General features: G+C 37.4%; 1 protein-coding gene across 5 annotated transcripts in view; it reads right to left on the reverse strand.

Moving 5' to 3' along the window:
• The window catches only part of NCOA2 (nuclear receptor coactivator 2), a 269,019-nt gene that overhangs the window by 158,997 nt on the left and 90,383 nt on the right, over positions 1-19,639 (reverse strand). For all 5 annotated transcript variants that reach the window (XM_059043643.2, XM_059043637.2, XM_067017573.1 and 2 more), the window contains exon 2: positions 10,333-10,389. The gene's annotated coding sequence lies outside the window, so the exon portion shown is untranslated. The remainder of the gene's footprint in view (positions 1-10,332; positions 10,390-19,639) is intronic.

Genomic DNA, 19,639 nt, shown 5'->3' on the forward strand with positions numbered 1-19,639 from the left:
TTCCTACTTTACTCTGTGCACAACAGCTCTGTGCTCCAAAATGATTACAGACCAAACTGGAAAAGACCGTCGGTTAGCCGGGGAATAAAAAACAAACCAGAGCTTCACCTAATCAGGAAGTTCCATTTGCATCACTAGAGGTGGCTATGCTATATGTGAAAGAGGACAGAGCGGGGAATATAAAGTCCCAGCTTCAAGGTCTGGAGCTACCTGCCTCCCTATGTGCTACTGAGTAATCTCCATGAGCCTCAGTGATTTCACGGATAAAATGTGGATAATTTCTCTCACCAAGTCGACAGCAGTAAGAATTTGATGAAATAATATACATATTAAGGTATAAGGTATATTAATATATATATTAATGTAGGTATGCAAGAAAAGATTCCTTCTTAAAACTCCTTTAGGGCTTCCCTGGTGGCGCAGTGGTTGAGAGTCCGCCTGCCGATGCAGGGGATGAGGGTTCGTGCCCCGGTCCGGGAGGATCCCACGTGCCACGGAGCGGCTGGGCCCGTGAGCCATGGCCGCTGAGCCTGCGCGTCCGGAGCCTGGGCTCCGCCACGGGAGGGGCCGCGGCAGTGAGAGGTCCGCGTACCGCAAAAAAACAAAAAAGACTCCTTTACATTCTGATTTATAAAAATATTTCTACATTTTATTTTTAAAAGATGTGGTCAAGTCGTTACTAGAGAGTATATGAAAGAAAAAATTTTAAGAGACTACTAACAACTGTGAGTTACAATAGAAATAAAGACTCAGAATAAAAATTTTAAGGGTAGATTTAATCAGTGCTTTAAGAAACAGCATGAATTATTAAAACACTGAAACCATATGTCACAGTATTAATTAAATTATTTTGTATTTGCTTAAAAAACAGCTTTAAAAGAAAAGAGAAAAAGGAAACTGGCAGCTGTGAATAAAGTAAATTTGAGGTGATAAGTAATTAAAACTTCTTTTTGTGTTCATGGTGAATACTGTTAATTATATCACAAAAACTCATAAGCACCCAAAAACACTAAGCACGGATCCTACTGGGAACCTGTGTAAAAAAAAAAAAAAAACTGGGAGAAATCTGAGAGGCAGGGTAGCCTAATTTTTAGACATTTTATAAAATGTAAATGCCACATCTGTTCATTTAGATCATGATTATCTAAAATATAATATAGTCAACATGAAATAGAAACTGTTCTTCAATATAAATTAAGCTTTTTATAAAGTAATTGAAAGAATTCTCTAGTCACTCTTAGAAATACAATTTTTGAAAATAACAACTGAAATTTGGTTTTGAATGGAACTTCTTCTTCTCTTTGTGTGAAAAACATCTTCTTCCCATATTTCTTAATATGAGAAGTCCAGGAAATTCCTTTTTAAGATTCTTTTAATTGAGGAAAACTTCTAAGGTTATTTTTAAAGAGAAGAACATGAAAAAGAAAGTGCGGTAGCCCTTTCCCCATCCATTAAAACAGAATAACCAATGTTAATAAAACATCTAAATCCAAATCCCACTGAATGAATTATCTGTGTAACCTCATTTGAAGCCAGCTTCAAAGAACAGCTTAACACAATTTCTGTGACCTGCATCTCCCTTTATTAATTCATGTCAGATAATCATTTCTGATACAGTATACAGTTTAGCAACTTTGCGGGCCCGCAGACCCTCAGTGGGAGGAAGGGGACAGCGCGTACAACGCTAAGCCTTGTCACAGTCCTTCCCACGCTCAGAAGGTTAGCTCGAAACTTTATTTTGAAATTACTATCTCTTTTTTTTTTGTTTGGATGGTCTGTTTATTTGTTCTTTATTTTTTAAGAGAACAAACGTTCACAGGCAAAAGATTACCAATGACAGGCTGGGTTTGACTTCCAATGCTGCCTCTAACTAGCTAGTTAAATTGGTGCACATCACGGGCTAAGTCACTGGACTTCTCAGTGGCTTCCTTCCCCATCTCTAAAGTGAGGGCCTAACAGCAGCTACTTACTAGGCGTCACCTGAGGGTTATGTGGACCATTATGGGAAGAGCTTAGAACACCACCTGGCACATGGTAAGAACGACATGTACACTAGCAATTATAAATGATCTTTCAGTTCCAAGAACTTTCTATTACATTAGTACTTGGATTAAAACTGTCTTGATAGTACTTGGTTCCACATTTATGTCTCTGTACTGAAACCCACACTGCTGACTGGCCTATAACTATGACATTTAATGAAATGTAAGTAAACTGTACATTCAAGTAAATAGATGACAAACATTTAAGCCTTAATTTGTGTTCATGTCCTACTTTCTACCTGTTTGGGGTCCCCTCATAATTATCAGTCTTTGGTAATATAGTAATGTTCTTTTATTATTATTATTATTATTATTATTTTTATTTTTTATTTATTTTTTTTTTTTGCGGTATGCGGGCCTCTCACTGTTGTGGCCTCTCCCGTTGCGGAGCACAGGCTCCGGACGCGCAGGCTCGGCGGCCATGGCTCACGGGCCTAGCCGCTCCGCGGCACGTGGGATCCTCCCGGACCAGGGCACGAACCCGTGTCTCCTGCATTGGCAGGCGGATTCTCAACCACTGCGCCACCAGGGAAGCCCAGTAATGTTCTTTTAAATAAAACAAATTTATATATCTAATGACACACTGACACAGAAAAGCTACATGCCCATACACGGGCAGCAGTAACGTTAAAAATGTTCTATGAACAAAAAATGAAAAAAAAGAACGAAACACTGACGTGTTGCTCTATATAATGAAAAAAATTTTAATGACGTAGGATGCGTCTAACTCAATTTCCTTCATATTCTTGATTCTCATCTTTTGAGCACTTCTGACAAAACTCATTTTGAAGTATCTGATGGGATCAGTTAATCAAGTTTCCTTTTCTGAGATAAGAATCATTGAATCATTTTCCTCAACTAATATAGAAGGTGGCACAAAATGTCTTTGCAATTGTTACAAGATTCAATTAAAAGTAGATGAGTTGAAAGACACAAAGTTCTGTTTCACTACAGACATTATGGCCCAGGATATAAAATCTGAATGCTTTGAAAATAAAAAGTGGTTTAGTCTTGACTTCAATCAAAGAGAATTTAGACATGATCAAAACATACTTCAATTCCTGACACAAAGTATTTATCCAGAGCTTAAATGGATACAAAACATGTAAAGGCCAAGAACCATGTCTTGCCAAAAGTAATAGTAAATGTTTGTTTTTCCTTTTCTCTCTACCCCTCAAGGTAACCTACATTTACCTCTACTTCAAAACACTGTGAAAACTTTACCTCACGAAACCTCATTGTAGTATATAAACAAATGATCAGGTATGTTATTTTCATAATCAGCCCTCGAAATTTAGTAGGAAACAGGACCCTTAATCAACAGAGACCTCAGGAAAAGTAATGATGACAATAAAAAAACACTGAAGTAGAAATACCATAATAAGCCAAAGATATCAAATTTATGGGAATAAACAGATAATACGTAAATGCCTCCCATGTTCTATCCCTAGGGTCAGGAATGGTCAAGAAGTAAGTAAGCTCCTTGGTGTGGCATTCCTGGGCCCCTCAGGACTCGAGGACAGCCACCTCGAATATCCGTGGGGGCTGCTGCTAGCACCGCAGGCAGCACTTGGCTCTGGGGCTGAACGGCTTTGATGACAGCCACTGTGCTGTGAAAGAAGAAAGGTTTCGGAGGAAAAAAATTAAAAGATGGGAAACAGATAAATATAGTGAGCACACATTATGGTTTAAAGCAATAGGCACTGGCATTTAGGATATGCTAAAATCAAAATACATTTAAAAGATAACAGCACTATGTTACAAAGGCTAAGATTTTATGTTTTCAAAAGACACTTTAAAGAGAAAGTCTGGACCAGATCTTGACATATAATATAAATATGTCAGTGAACGAGTTCAAAGAAGTAATAACTTACCTGTTAGACCCTAAAGATTTTATGAAACATTGGGAGTATTTTGAAGCAGCATCAACAATAAACATCTAACTTCTACATTAGAGAAAAATGTTAACGTTCTAAAGCATCTAGCTTCAAAGAAAATCGAAAATCAAGATTCCACTGGGTTAATAAAACAAAGTCTACTATTGTATATAAATAAAACTCATAAAACCAACCTAAACTGTCTAGCAGATGTTTAAGTCAAAGAAATTTTCCATTTCCATTCCATTCAAATATAAGAGCATGAGTAACCACCAAATAGTTTTCAAAATACATTAGTTCAAACCTATATTCTATTTTCACACTCTATCTTATAATGTAGGAAACAGTTTATTTTCTGGACTGTAATAAAACCGCCACATCAAAGGCAGAATTAGAAATCTAGATCAAATCGCTTTCTTAGTGACAAAGAACTGAAAGAAACTGCGAAATAAACTGTTTACTCCGGCCCTGGCTTTCTCTATTCTAACTTAAGCTACCAGTTCAATAATTGTGACACAGTTGTTTCTTCAAAGGTATTCTCTTATAGTTTAGGTAAAGACTTCAAAGTCTCAGTATTCATATAAGGCACTGGCAGGTCTTTCATAAGCTCTCGCACTCATCTGTCTGCTGAAGTTTACCCCAGCTCATCACACTCCTGCTTTTTCAGTCCTTTTCTCTTCTCAAGGAGGTACAGTAAAAAACTGGGCTCCAATTCTGTGATACTGACAGCTAATAGACTTCCTTTAGGTGGAGACCACAAAATTTTAAATGTATGATTTCTGCTTATGAAATTCATGTAACTGGCACCAGAAAGGTCAAAACTGTGGTTTAAAGAAAGCAAAGTCCTCAAATTAATCAATTCTAAATTAATTCAATATTTTTGAATACTTCCAAAAGTGGCGAAGGCAAACAAGTCTACAGACTATGGCACCACAATCTCAACCTTGCATGGAGACATGCACTTAAGAGATCCTCCAAAATTGGGATACATACATCTCTAGTATATGGTTAAATTCCTATTTAGCCATTATTAAATGCTGCATATTTCTTCCTCTCCCTTGGCTCTGTTTGGATGGGAAGGCAGAAGTGTAGCTGTGACTAGAACAAAAAATATATTTCCACTGATTGTAGACACCCATGGATCATTCGTGAAGTAGCAAACAAGGCTTAGACAACCTAATGCATGGAATTAGGTTAAAATCACAAGTTGCAAAATTTACTGTTAAATTCCCTGGTTATGTCTTGCTTTTCTGAGTCTCAAGTTAGCAAGAGACGTCTCAGTGGAAATCTCTATATCTTAATGGCAAAGAATCACAGAAAAAAAAGAAAAAAGGGGAGGGAAGGAGGGAGGGAAGGAGGAAATGTAATTTTATAGATATGGATAATTTTATAAATAAATGTTTAATTTATCCCTTACATCTAGATGTTATGAACAGTGGAGAATGACATACATGATCTGTGCTTCAAAAATAAACTATGAGGTGTTTCATGAAAGCAGCCTGATTTTATTCGCTATTTTCTCTTTAAAGGAAATTCTGGCAAGGTTAGCTGACTCAAATTCAACACCTGTCTAGAAAATAACATGTATCTGTCACTTTCTTCCAAAATGAAAATGAAGGGCATAGCTAAACACCTAATAACTGACCCCAAATCAAATGCTGTGTATTTGTTACTACGGTGGCACAAATGTGAAATTCTGCTCATCACAGACCTTCTCCCTAAAGCTAACAACTCTACTACCAAGGTCAGTAGAATATACAAGTTTGAAATGAAATCTAAAGGCCAATAACAACAACAAAAAACAAGGCAGGAGAATGTACGTTTTATTAACAATCTGCAGCCCCTTCTCCCCACTCCTGGGCACACACACACCTGTGTACTACAGCACAGAAGAACACAGCTGAGAAACCAGAGTCCACTTGTTTCTCAGAAGATTCTGGCTCCAGTGCTACTTCCTCTAAGACATGCTAACTCGAAAGATCTACACAAGGTACAGACTGGCAATACTCTTATTATAATTATTTCCAAAGAATACCAGCGATGCTGATAGGAGTCACACTTAGAATTTTTCAATTAAAAAAAACACAGTGCTCTCACAGTAAAATCTCTCTACACTGAATCCCAATTTACGATCCAAGAAACATCCTTATGAATTTTCTTAAAAAATGATGCTTGAAAATTGCTGTAATTCTAAATCTTGCAATTCTAGCATTTGGATGAGCTAGAGGAACCAGGTTCTGCTGTATTTCTGGTAAATCCTTCAGCAACGCACTGTGCTTACATCATGGCCTGGCTGTGCCTATGGAAATCGCAATGCTGCTGTTCTATGTGGAGACTGCCTGGACTCTGGGACTGTCTCAACCTCACCTGGCACAACACACCTACCTCACGAGGTGTGTACCTTCCCAGGAGCACAGTTTGGAAGCGCAGGTAACGCCATGCAAACAAAACATTTGCTCAGGAGGGACGGCTTTTGTTGCTGTTGCCTTGACCTCTACTCCCATGGATAGATTAAGGCTTTTAGTAGAAACAGACATTTAATTCAGAAAACAAGGCTCAGTTTTTCTTTAAGAGAAAAATCAGAAAGCCAAAATTCAACGTAAAAAGAACGAGCAAGGAAATATGGCGTTAAATTTGCATAGATACTCCTTTTCCAGTATAACAGTCGTTGGTAGTTATTCTTTATATTTCCCATAGCACTCAGCACAGACGAATACGAAATAAATAATTAATATTCGGAAAGAACAGAGAGTCAAAAGGAAGGATGATGGGTAAAGGGAAAGAGGGAAGAGAGAAAGGAGAGTTAATGGTGCTGAGTGAATGTAGTTTTATGGGGAAAACTAAGCCAATCTGTTTACATGAATGTGTGCATAAAAAGAGGAAAATGGAAGAGTAAAAATGCTTTAAAAACTGGCCCGTCATACAGTTTCCAACTGTGGCTTTGTATTAATAACACCCACTGGAAGATAATTTCAACCCACCAGTAAGCCCATTTTGTCCTGAGTTCAGCAGTCCATTCTACATACCAGGAACAGAGGGTTCCATCCAGGGGGGCTAGGATTAGGATCCTCGTCTGAATAGCTAAATGACTGAGGGCATTTTGTCAACTGTCAAAATATTTATTTTCCAAATCACAGTGCCTATGACCATGCTGGCATCTGAAGGAAATAGCACAAAAATAGCAACACAATTAAATGCTGGCAGATTTCTGCCTAAAGCAAAAGAAATATAGTTAAATCTACTAAATTTTGTTTAGAATAGTACTGATTTTCAGGGGACACTGCTCAAAATCTCAGATTTGTAGCTCAAATCAAGCTGCCCGTCTTCATGGGAATTTATACACTCTCAGTTAAATCAGACACCTAATCACAAATCTTCTCACATCTATGAACAAAGAGGGAATTAAAAATCCAACAAATATTCATTTGAAATGTACTTTCAACCATGCCATATCCAATATGGACATAATTTCTTTTATGTCTTGATACGTTTAATATAATGTTTAGTATTTAACGACAAAATGTATTAGTATCACAAGAAGTATATGATGCTTTATTGTACTTTGGAGAACCCTCTCTACGTGTTAGTATTGAAGAGTTGAGCTCTACCTAGTACGTGTGAACAATTCTTCACTCACCCATGTCACCCTGTCCTCTCACCCCAGATATCTCTAACATAGAGAAAATGTACTTATAAATAAATCCAAAATATATATGAATCCACAGTGAGTTCAGGTTTCCATGGCAAAGGGAAAATTACATTTCAAGGCTATACTGTCAAATAGATTTATCTAACACTTGCTCCTGTTTTGACTATCAATTCTGAGAAAATTTTATTGGCCAACGTTAAAAATGCTTAAAATGTGAGACTGCAATGGAAACACTGATATAGCTGTAGATTAGGAAGCACAGTTCAGTCTGTTAAATAAATTTGTCTTTTTAAATTCAAACTACAGAATTTCATCTCCCTATACTCAAACCTGGAATTTGCATTTACACTCAGATATAAACCCTAGGAAAGTGTGAGGAAGTATACTTAATCATGTTTTCAAATCAAAAATTTAAGCTATATTCAACAACACTCCCTTTAAGAACATTTTGTCCACAATATTGTACATTTAAGGTTCAAAATATTTCTATATAACATCTCCTACTCAGCCTTGAAAATAAACTAAACAAGGAAAGCTGAAACTATATTTGAACCAACCCTGCTTTACCTCAAAGCTATGTCACTTCATTTCTTAAATAATTAAAAAATTTCCCACAGAGACACAAATTATTACACCTTCCAAGATAAGGGTTCTAAGTAATTCTATAGTCACAATATTTCACACAACCTGTTCTCTGTAGGAAAAGTGATTCATCCAACAAACCACAGATGCCACTCATAACCTGAAGTTTCTAATACTGCAAGGGAGAAGGAATGCTGATTCATAGCATACCATGTTTATAACAAAAAAAGGAATCCAAATGGCTGTCTGCCATGTACCTGCCCCCCCAAAAGCGAGTATGAAATTAAAGTGCCAAGGTAGAACTTTAAATTGTTTAGGTCATCATTAAATTTCAAATGAGTCATCATGTTTCAGTTTGAATGAAAGGTTAGAAGTTAAGACCTACTAATGAAATATAAGCAAAATAATATTTGATTTTAAAATTAATTTTTAAGTCCTCAAATATGAATATGATTTTCCTTGACTACGTTTATTGCCACAAATATGCTCGTATGCAGGGCTATTTAGGCAGAAAATGGAGCTCAGGGGTTAAGATCAAAGTCTTCAGAGTGGCGAACTGCCACTTACTTGATAATGACCTTGGGAAAGTCACTTAACCTCTCTCAGCTTCAATTTCCTTATCTGTTATTCTGAAGATAATGAAAAGCACTTACGTAATGCCTGGCTCACAGTGAGGGAGCAATAAGTAGTAGCTGCTGTTATTAGTATTATTGAAGGAGTCTCTGCAAATTGCACTTGTAAATTAGATGTGAATAAGAAATTGCTGTGTAATTCCTAAAATTTTACTTTAAAAAAAAAAGCCTAAAGTTCAGACTTTGTTCTTTTTATAAATGAAAAACCATGACGGCAGAAGGAGAGACCAATGCCTGAAGAAGGTGAAACAGATCAAAAAACAACACAATACGAAAAACAAAAGACAAGAACAACAGTAAGGACTAACATCCTGAAACACTTAAAGAAAACTGCCAAAGACACAAGGAAATGGGTGGTTCCTTCGAGAATGAATTCAAACACCAATACAGAGGGCAGAAAAATGACCAAAAATTTCCCCCGATCTACAAAAATAAAACCACCTAAGTAAATTACATTTTGTATGAAGTGACAGGAGGAAATTTTTAACTTATTTGGCTTTCAGAGATTAAAACTGGGCAACTAATGTCAAATATGTTGATACTTTGCTCTCCATAAAGCTAACACAGAACATTTCCAACATGGTAGCATGACGGAGTAAGGAGGCGAGAAGCTCCCACACTTGCTTCAGGTTTACCCATCACTTGATCCTAAGAACCTACTAGGGTGGTGACAAAATAAATACAGGATTGGAAGCATTATCCTCTGAATTCTACCCTGATTAATCATACCTGAGTACATAAAATATGTAACACAGGTAATTTCTCTGAACATATATGAGTGATATACTCAAAGTATCTGATATAAATTAATTTCATATTTAGAAATAAGTATAAGGAGCTATTTCTATTTTGTATTTACAGATGCAGAGTTCAATTACTCTGAATATAAATAAATTCTTAATATGTATTACCCAATAATTACTGTAACGAATGCTTATTCAGTCTTTCCCATACAATGAGCCCTATCCTAAGGGTTATGGATACTGTTTTCAACAAGACAAAAATGGCCCCAGTGTTCATGGAGCTTATATTCTAGTAGGGGAAACTAAAAATAAGAATACATCACATGATCATAAACATTATGATAAAAATAAATCAGGGTTGTGTGATAAGGAGTGATTGAGAAGCTATTTCAGAATGGTTGGACCAGAAAAGCCTGCTCATTAAATCTACCCACATAAGACTGAAATTTGCTGCCAAAATCTATAGCAAGCAATTTTTAATTTACATATAAAAATAAATGCAAACATTTTGCTTGGCTATGAGATGATAATTCACCTCATCCAATGGGTAAATGCAAACTCTTCCCAAATACACACAGTAAACACTGATAAACAGATATGGTCATTTTACCTCCAAATATCATTTCCAACACATTCATAGTGAATTTTCATAATAAAACAAATGTAGACAAATATACAACACTTTTACAATTTATATTCATTTTACTTACGTATTATTTCGCTAAACTATAAATAGTATAATTTTAAATGTTTGATTTTACTTAAAAATCAAAATATACCAATAGAAAAGCTTATTTTTAAACTCACCTGTGCCTGTACACAGTGCAGAAGATCTATAAATTTGTAGCCAAATCCAAGAGAAATCTGCAATATAAAGAAACAAACAAATATGAATAAAAAATGAAGAATCCTGTTAGACTCATTAGAGTGGATGTGATTTTTTACAACCAATATACAAATAATACTCATTAATAACATCTCTCCATTAAATTGCATGGTAAATTGAGAAGACGACTCGCTGCCTTACTTCTATTTGTACAAACTAATGTAAGACACATAAGGCTACATTTCAGTGTGAATTATGAGGTGTCTACCCAACAAATTTTGAGTGCCCGCCATAACACTTATTACACTTCCTGGTAGCTGCCTGTCTAATCACTAGCACTGAAAGCTGAACAAAAGCAGAGGACGCCGGAGCTACCCATTTCCACACTGCACTCCTAGCCCAGTGCCCAGCCCACAGTAACACGGTACACAGGAAATGTTTGCTCAATGAATGAATGAATGAATGAATGACAGAACAATTAATTAATTAAGTTCACATACTGATCTTAATTTGCAGTGATTTATAGTTTGCCTATATGGAATAGAAAGTCTTGAAATTATTGAAATAAAAACCTATGTCATGATTGCTTAAACAAAGATGTTTAAAAGTGAATAATTTACCTCAAAAAGAAAAATCTGATGTAAAAATGATGCTATAAGGAATTCCCTGGCAGTCCAGTGGCTAGGGCATGCTGCTCTCACTGCCAGGGGCCCAGGTTCGACCACTGGTCAGGGAACTAGGATCCTGCAAGCCACGTGATACGGCCAAAAAAAAAAAAAAAAAAAGATGCTATATACGACAATTTGCATGAGTAAAGAGTGGATAAGAAAAGGAAGAAATGAACATTTTCAATAATGAGGGCAACCAAGTTTCATCTGGGTGTGTATCTTTGAGAACAAAGAACTTAGCCATGAAGGACTGTGCAGCACTTTCTCTGATCCACACAAGGATCACTTCCACTGTACCAAAGTTTGTTTATTTCCAAGATGCACAGTCAGTAATATAAACACAACCAATATGTGCCTATCATATTTTATGTTGATTAATGTTTACCACTCTTGTGTATATTATGGACCTAAGAAAAACTGCATGACCGCTACTAGTAGTAGTATGTCTTTATTTTAATTATTATGTACTACTAGATTTAATCAGCTTCAAGGAATGTCTTTACAACTGCATTTTTTTCCTTCAGGTGACACCAATCAGTAATAATTCATACTCTGATTCATTATCAGACTTAAAAGAGTATTAACTTTCTGATGCGCCCTTTACTCTTTAGAATAATAAATAGAACCTAATAGTAGAAAAAAGCTAATGTTAATTTAATACCCCAAATTGCCATTCCTTCTAGGGCACTAGCAACATCTGATATCATAAAGGGGAAAGAAATGGGAAAAACATGCATTTTGGTTTTTGCCAGGACCTGATCAGTCTGGAGACCATCACAGGTAAAGAAATGCAGCTAGGGTATTAGGCAGAGATGATTCATGAAAAACAAAAGGAAATCTGTATGCAAATAAGAGGTTATCGCAGTAAATAAAACAAATGGATTCTCCTCAAGTGGCAGCCTGTGAGCGGTGCGCAGTAAACTGTTTCGTAACAGGGGTCATCAGTTCTTTCCAGCACTGCTGGCTTACTTAAGCCCATTCTAATTCTACACCAACAACTAATGTGCTCGAGGACATCACACTGCAAGTCAAGAGTTAAAACTTGTGATGTGAGTATGAATGATGATATTAAACAATTATTGCTTGATCTATACCACTCAGAAGGTTTTCATGAATGTGCTAATATAATGAGGAAAAAGTGCTAATGAATCCAGACTAAATAAGATACATATGGACATGAAGATAGAAGATGTGAATAATTTCCATAGTATAGTATGATACCTCGGTGTAACATTTTTAAACCAGAAGAATTAACAAAATACTTATAAACATAGAATTATAAAATGTTTTCTAAGTCACTAAAGGAAAAAAATAGCTATTTAAAGCAAAAGCGCGGGCACTGACAACCCATGATAAATTGGCATCCCCCTTCTCACCTACGAGTCCAGAGAGCTTTCAGGAAGCTACTTTAGGAGTTTCAAGGGATGGAGAGGGGAAGACCGCCCTGGGCCTTGTCACCCACAGACTGACAGAAGGAAAGACAGGAACATTGCAAGAAAAGGCAGGGATACACACATGTCGTCCTTTTCTCTCTTACTACTACTCCTCTTTCCACTGTATAAACTAAAAAGATAAACCTCCTCTCCCTGAAGAAGGCAGCCTGGAACAGTGGAGAGAACCTAGGGTTAAGATCATCGAACAGGTGAGGTTTCAAAACCTGGCTTTCTCATGTGAATACCGCTGCTGTTAATATTGTTCCATCACTAGCAGCTGCTTAGGTGTGTGACCTAGGAAATGTTATTGTGGACTCAACTATAAAACGAGGATGATGATGTCCTCCTCGCAGCGCCGTGGAAGTATCAAATGAGATAATTACATAAAGCACTTGGTACACGGCAGGCATTACACATAATTATGATTATGACAAGTGTGATCCTGCTAAATGCTGCTAGCTGTGACAGGTAACTCAATAAAGTGACAGGTAATGTCAGGCCTACCCTACCCGAAGTAAAACTGATTTTCCCTGAGATGTCTTAATAGTGTTATCTGCCCATAACCACTCAGACGATGTATAAACAATGAGCTCGCTGGGAAAGTTTTGAATGGGGACCACTTTAAGACTACACCAAAAGCTGAAAGATACTACCCGACTTCAAATCTTACAATAAAGTTATAATAATCAAAGCAGTAGGGTACTGGCATAAGGATAAACAACGGAAGAGAACAGAGTCCAAAAACAGGCCCACACATTTACATTAATTCATATTCAACAAAGGTGGTAAAGTAATTCAATGAGGAAAGGGCAGTCTTTTCAATAAATGATACCAAAAACTTGATTATACATATGGGGGAGGGGGAAAGAACCTCAACCTTTACCTTGTACCTTGTACAAAAATTAACACAAAACAGATAGGATGATAGATCTAAAAGTAAGAACTAAAACTACAAAGCTCGTGGAAGAAAGCACTTGGAGAAAATTATTGTGGATTAGGCAAAAAAATTTTAGGTATGACACCTAAAGGCATAAAGGAAAAAAAAATTTTTAAAGACCATAAAAGAAAAAAACAAAACGGAATTCCTTTCAAATTAAAACTTTTGCTCTTCAAAAGAAATATGAAAACACAAGTTAACACAACACTGTAAAGCAATTATACTCCAATAAAGACGTATTTTTTAAAAATACAGAATAGAAAACAAACAAAAAAAAGCCACAGACTGAAAGAAAATGTTGGCAAAATAATTATCTAATAACATACATGTATTTAGAAAATATAAAGAGCTAAATAACTATCTAATAAAGGATGTATATGGAATATATAAAGAACTCTTACAATAATAAAACAGATAATTCAACTTTTTAAAATGAGCAAAATATGTGAAGGCATTTTATATATATCATGTGGAATGTACACAAAAAAGTACTGAACACCATTAGTCATTAGGAAAATGGAAATTAAAACCAAAACAAAATACCACAGCCTATCCAATAAAATATCTAAAGTGCTGCCAAGGATATGGAGAAACTAGAACCCTCACAACTCATCCTTTGCTGGTGGGAAAGTGCAAAGGTACAGCCATTTTGGAAAACAGTTTGGAAGTTTTTCATTATATAACCCAACAATTTCACACCAAGGTGTGTTTTCATTCCTCTTGAGAACAGATGACCATACAAAGGGTTGTACTTGAATGTTCCTATCAGTTAGATCCAGAATAGCCGAAAACTGGGAACGACTCAAAAGTTTATCAATTAGAGAATGAATTTTTCAGAATGTGGTACATTCATACAATGAAATACCACTCAACAATAAAAAGGAATGGATTACTGATGTATGCTACAACATGAACAGGTCTCAAAAAACATTTTGCTAAAGAAAGAAGCCAGACACAAAGACAACATACTGCATGACTCCATTTATTTGAAATTTCTAGAAAAAGCAAAACTACAGAGACAGAAAACAGATCCATGGTATCCTGGGTCAGGGAATACAAGTGGGGACTTGACCGAAAATGGACACATTTGGGGCTGAAAGAATTATTCTAAAACTGGATTGTGGTGATGCTAAAGAAAGATGTATAAGAAACATGAGACACACAAAACTGTACGAATTTACTAAAACTCTTCTTTGAATACACTTAAAATGGGTGCATTTTATGGTATGCAAATTGTACCTCAATTATTTTAATGGTTAAAATTTTTAAATTATTTTTTAAAATGTACCTCTGTGTCCCTGCTCTTTCTTCCTATGGGATAGCTAGCTGTGTGAGTAAAGGGATCTAAGGATTAAAAGTCGTTCTAGTAGCAAATGGCAGTGTGAGCATTTGTCAAGTAGAGCATCAACTAGCACAAGTTACACATCATTACTTTGAGGCAAAAAAAAAAGAGAGAGAGAGAAAGAAATTGGGATTGAGCCTACATACATCACTCATAAAAAGATTGCTGGCAGCATTAAAGCTACAGGTTGATGATTTCTTTAAAAGCAGGAGAGGGACTTCCCTGGTGGCGCAGAGGTTAAGAATCCACCTGCCAATGCAGGGGACACGGGTTCAAGCCCTGGTCCAGGAAGATGCCACACGCCGCGGAGCAACTAAGCCTGTGCACCACAACTACAAAGCCTGCACTCTAGAGCCCGCGAGCCACGACTACTGAGCCCATGCGCCACAACTACTGAAGCCCGCGCACCTAGAGCCCGTGCTCCACAAGAGAAGCCACCGCAATGAGAAGCCCACACACCATAGTGAAGAGCAGCCCCCGCTCGCTGCAGCTAGAGAAAGACTGCACCCAGCAACGAAGACCCAACGCAGCCAAAAATAAAATAAATAAAATAAAAGCAGGAGAGGGTTAGGAAGACGTGCTCAATATTTTATTTTATTTTATTATTATTATTTTTTAATGAATAGTTATGAACAGAGCCAGAGGAAGGAAAGTAAGCCGGGAAGAAAATGAAGTGATGTCTGTAACACTAGCTAAGAGAGCACTTTCTGACCGCTAGGATGAGGAAGGCCCATATCTTGCTGTTTTGGTTTAACACGACCACGAATAACAGCAATAACTATCATTCACTGAATGCTCATTTCACGATAGCTCAGGGCAGAGGGCTTGAAACGTGTCACCTAACAACCCTATGAGGCAGGTACTGCCACCATCATCACTATTTTGTAGATTCAGAAGCTTAACCGAGACGTGAAATACTTTGTCCAAGGTCACAGAGCTGATGTGGTGGCAAAGCCTGGATTTGAACAGAGTCTGACTGCTGGGGTCATGCATGCTGTTACCCACTAGGCTATTACGGAAAGTTTGATAATGTTATCACTGTCGCCAACTTGATTTGAAAAAGATGGCCCAAAACGTGATCAGCCTAAAAACCGCCTCCTTGAGTTGTTGGTGTAGCGCCAATAAGAGCAGCATACTCCCCACATCACCCACCCCTGGCTGACACCGTTAATAAATCGTGACCTTATTTTTTCCTGACTCAAATGCAGCCGCCCTATTTTCTCAAAGCCGTCACTCCAGTTAAAGGAAGTCATCAACATCAGTGTTGGTATGCAAATGAAAATATATTTGCCAACCGTAACAGCTAACTTGATCTTTGATGGACAACGTGGCACGTGCTATTGGAAAGAGATGACTAGCCAAAGGCGAGCCATACAGCCACCATACACCATGTTCCAACAGAGGTCCTACTGTTGGTCTTCTCTGTTATTTAGCCAGCATCACCCCAGTCATCAAGCCCAGACAGGTTGATAGAAATGAAGAGGACACATGGGGAAAGGAAGAAAAAAGCTAGAAGTACTGATCAAATTACTTGAAACTTTTCAACAGTCCCAGCCAAGCATATCTGAACATATACCCACCACAAGCGTATACCCAAAATATATGATTAATACAATAATTTATTTTTCCACTTTTTGCTTAAAAGCACAAAAACTCCCAAACAACTGAACATAAAACATACCCTTAACTCAGCATGTTTCAAATCATATAACATCAAGAGGAAAGCTATACCTTCAAAACTTAACTATGAGAACTACTTCAGATTACTGAACAGGACATGGTTCTTTGATACATATAACATATATTTTATATAACATAAAATGTCCTAAAAAGTTTTAATAATGTAAAGAATGTGTACCACACATGCAAGGTAAAATTCTTTCCCAATTATTAAGTTAATGGTGCTAAAAATAACATCTAATCTACAGAAGAGTAATTTATAAGTTAACTGATTAACTTCTATATATACTTCACAAAAACTTATGTTTTCTTTCTTTGTTTGAAGAGTTCAGACAATGACTCCTAACCAACGAAATTCTTTATACGAGGAATCTAAAACAATAAAACAAACTAGTGAATATAACAAAAGAGACACTCACAGATATAGAGAACAAACTGGTGGTTACCAAGGGGGAGGAGGGAAGGGGAGAAGGGGCCAGATAGGGGTAAGGGACTTGGGCATATATCCAGAGAAAAACATGGTTTGAAAGGATACATGCACCCCAATGTTCAATGCAGCACTGTTCACAATAGCCAAGACATGGGAGCAACCTAAAATGTCCATCGACAGATGACTGGATAAAGACGATGTGGTACATATATACAATGGAATATTACTCAGCCATTAAAAATAATGAAATAATGCCATTTGCAGCAACATGAATGGACCTGGAGATTATCATATAAAGTGAAGCAAATCAGACAGACAAAGACAAACATGACATCGCTTATATGCAGAATCTTTTAAAAAAATGATACAAATGAACTTATTTACAAAACAGAAACAGACTCACAAACTTAGAGAACAAACTTATTGTTACCAGGAGGAAGGAGGGGGAGGAGGGATAGATTGGGAGTTTGTGATTGACATATTCACACTGCTACATTTAAAATAAAATGCCTGGGACTTCCCTGGTGGTACAGTGGTTAAGAATCTGCCTCCCCATGCAAGGGACACAGGTTTGATCCCTGGTCCGGGAAGATCCCACATGCTGTGGAGCAACTAAAACTGTGAGCCACAACTACTGAGCCTGCGCTCTAGAGCCTGTGGGCCACAACACTGAGCCCTCACGCTGCAACTACTGAAGCCTGCCCACTCTAGGGCAGGCGTGCTGCAACTACTGAAGCCTTCTCACCTAGAGCCCATGCTCCACAACAAGAGAAGCCACCACAGTGAGAAGCCCACGCACCACAACGAAGAGTAGCCCCTACTCGCCGCATTTAGAGAAAGCCTGTGCGCAGTAATGAAGACCCAATGCAGCCAAAATTTTTTAAAATTAAAAAATATATACATAAAATAAAAAATAATACTTAAAAAAATAAATTAAAAAAATAAAATACCTTTCTATGAAAAAACAAGGGGGGGGGTAAGGGATTCAAAAGTATGAACTACTTACATATAAAATAAATAAGGATATACTGTACAGCACAGGGAATATGTCCAATATTTTAGAATAACTCTAAGTGGAGTATAATCTTTAAATATTGTGAATCACTATTATACACATGAAACTTAATATTGTAAATCAATTATACCTCAATTTTAAGCATAGAGATTTAATTTATGACTTCATAACTTTTCATCCATACTAAATATAAAAAACTCATAAGCCATAATTAAAAGATATATAGAAAAGGATATATCGTCTATTTTAAAACTAAGCTACAGGTAGGTCGACAGACACAGTTGATATGTATGATATAATGACAATATCAATTTCACAGATCTCATACAACCATTCCTTTCAATTTTGTCTCTCACCAACTATGATCAGAGCCAATATAGTAATGCAGCATCATAAAACAGTAACTCTCCAAAGAGTAATAAAAACAGTGACTCTCCAAAGAGTAATATTCTTGCACAGAGAAACACCTAGAAGAAAAATTCACCTCACATGTAGTTGAATATACATGGCTCCAATTTGGGAGAGGACTAAAGATACTAAATTTGAAGTCACTAACCTGAAAACAGCATTTAAATCCATAGATATGGTTTAAAGGACAAAGAGCCGGGACTCTGGAATTTAGACACCCTAAGGAACTCCTCCTTTTAAAACGTATGTAGGAAAGGACTGAGCGGAGGAGAATGAGAATGAGACGAAATTTCCTAAGAGACGGGAGGGAGAGCAGCACAGAATCTGAGGGAGGGAGTTCCCAGAAGGCGAGTGGGCCACACTGTTCAACACTCAGTAGTGAGAACTGCACAGTTGCTACTCGGGTTCGCAAGCAGAAATCGCCCATGACCTTCCTAAGGAGAGTCTCAGCAGAACGATAAAGACGTAAAGCAGACTGGAGAAAGTTAGAGTGTTGACAAGTGAATAGGAAATAAGGATTTGGACGCAGTGTGTGCAAATGATCACTATCATGATGACCTTATGCTAAAATTTCTCTTCCCTACTAGGCTCTGAGCACCTTGAGGGCAAGGGGTAAGGTTTCCCCCACCTCTGATTAAGAAGACCACCTGAGGCTGGACTACTGACTTTTTTTTTTTTTTTTTTTTTTTTTTCTGTGGTACGCGGGCCTCTCACTGTTGTGGCCTCTCCCGTTGCGGAGCACGGGCTCCGGACGCGCAGGCTCAGCGGCCATGGCTCACGGGCCCAGCCGCTCCGCGGCATGTGGGATCTTCGCGGACCGGGGCACGAACCCGCGTCCCCTGCATCGGCAGGCGGACTCTCAACCACTGCGCCACCAGGGAAGCCCTGGACTAGTGACTTATAAACAACTCTCCTGCAGAAGTCCTAGGTCTTTCATTAGGGTGCTCCGCCCCAAAACTCACACAATAATAATCTTGAATAGAATTAGAGGGGAGAAAAGACACAAAAATGTACTGGGCAGAAATGAATCTTCCTTAAACAAAAATAAAAGGCTCAGGGATGACTCTCACCAAGACTAGAACATGCCGACCAGACAACCAACCAGCCCCCCCAAAAGAAAAGGCTCCCCAAAACTATGAGTAGAATTTCAACTGTTTTTCTCCCAAGAGCGTAGATCATTTTGCCTTGAATGTTCCCGATCATACTCTGTGAAACAAGAACAGGTACTGAAGCCTACTGTATACACCAGAATAGTAGAAGATGCCCACAGATTATCAATTTATTTTTTACAATAAACCAGCTTGAGAGGAAACGTCTACCTTCCTTAATAAAATAAAATATATACCCTGCAAATATTAACAACAGAGAAAAAAAA

The sequence above is a fragment of the Kogia breviceps genome, chromosome 17 (genome assembly GCF_026419965.1).
Source record: "Kogia breviceps isolate mKogBre1 chromosome 17, mKogBre1 haplotype 1, whole genome shotgun sequence".
NCBI lineage: Eukaryota > Metazoa > Chordata > Mammalia > Artiodactyla > Physeteridae > Kogia > Kogia breviceps.